Here is a 548-nt window from a genome sequence, read left to right on the forward strand (position 1 = left end):
ATATATATACACACACACACACACACACACACACACACACACATACGCACACATACATACATACCCCACCCCCCGCCCAGAATTTTCAGGAAAGTCCACTTTCATCTCTAAGTATTGACATAGTTCTGAGATGCATATGGAAGCATTTTGTCTCTATCAAAACGTATTCTTTTATAGATGGGGCTGTGTGCCAGAAGGCAGTCAAGCGTAAAAAGAACATTTCGGGAAGACATGGATTGGGTGAGTCTATAACACAACACTGTGACTTGCACATGGGACGGACCAGTGGTTAAACTGGTGTCGCAGACTTGTACACTCACTTGTAACATTGTCTTCAATTTCTATTGTATAGCAATTTCTCTTACATGGTTATTATGTAATTTGCAGTAACACACTGATTCTCATTGAAGCCAATTTAAAAAAAAACAAAACAAAAAAAAACCAATCTGACCAAAGAGAGATATGTAAGGTTTCCCAAGTGAAATTTCAAGTATGTTTTGTTGTATAAACTTTAAAGAATAATTTAGACGTTCCTTCCATCCATCCAT

The sequence above is a fragment of the Hippocampus comes genome, unplaced genomic scaffold (assembly GCF_001891065.2).
Source record: "Hippocampus comes isolate QL1 unplaced genomic scaffold, H_comes_QL1_v1.1 scaffold845, whole genome shotgun sequence".
Classification (NCBI taxonomy): domain Eukaryota; kingdom Metazoa; phylum Chordata; class Actinopteri; order Syngnathiformes; family Syngnathidae; genus Hippocampus; species Hippocampus comes.